Below are 644 nucleotides of genomic sequence, written 5' to 3'. Positions count from 1 at the left end.
AAGATCTGTGCCAGAGGCTGGGCTATGATGCTCACCAGCTCCTTGAGTACCCAGGGGTGTAGACTGTCATACCTGGCTTACTTGAAGGTATCCAGCCTATCAAGGTGTTCCTTCATGAGGTCAGCATTGATGGAGGGCAGGGGATCTACCTCACCCGGACCTCCCTGTTCCATAGTGGGCATGGGCGTCCCATGGGACTGATGAAAGACCGACACAAAGTGTACCCATTTAATAGGTTGGCTTTTTCCTGGGTGTCAGTTGTCCCACCTGGTTTAGCAGGGGTCCAATGACAAGGGAATAAACACTTCCCTTGTCCTTCTGGCAACACACCTTCCAGTGCAGCCCAGTATGCTGTTAGCCTTCTTGGCAACAAGGGCACACTGCTGGCTCATATTCAGCTTATTGTCCACTGTAACCCCAGGTCCTTTTCTGCAGAGCGGCTGCCCCAGTCAGTCAGTCCCCAGCCGGTGCTGGTGCATGGGATGGTTCTGTCCTAAGTGCAGGACTTTGCACTTCTCCTTGTTGATGCCTCTGACTTCAATCTATGTGTCTGTAATGGTAAACATTTTGGGAGAATAAAGATTTCCTGAGTGGTGGGTTGTTGTTTTTTTTTTTCTTATAGGGGTGTTGCATTCTGGTATCTC

General features: G+C 50.2%; 1 protein-coding gene across 1 annotated transcript in view; it reads left to right on the top strand.

Moving 5' to 3' along the window:
- The window catches only part of IPO9 (importin 9), an 81,930-nt gene that overhangs the window by 65,477 nt on the left and 15,809 nt on the right, over positions 1-644 (top strand). The gene's annotated exons all lie outside the window — the stretch shown is intronic.

This window comes from Gavialis gangeticus, unplaced genomic scaffold (assembly GCF_001723915.1).
Source record: "Gavialis gangeticus isolate Ggan-Ray unplaced genomic scaffold, GavGan_comp1, whole genome shotgun sequence".
In the NCBI taxonomy this organism is placed as follows: domain Eukaryota; kingdom Metazoa; phylum Chordata; order Crocodylia; family Gavialidae; genus Gavialis; species Gavialis gangeticus.
Note: the sequence above shows the minus strand (reverse complement) of the source record. Positions and strands in the feature narration are given on the sequence as shown.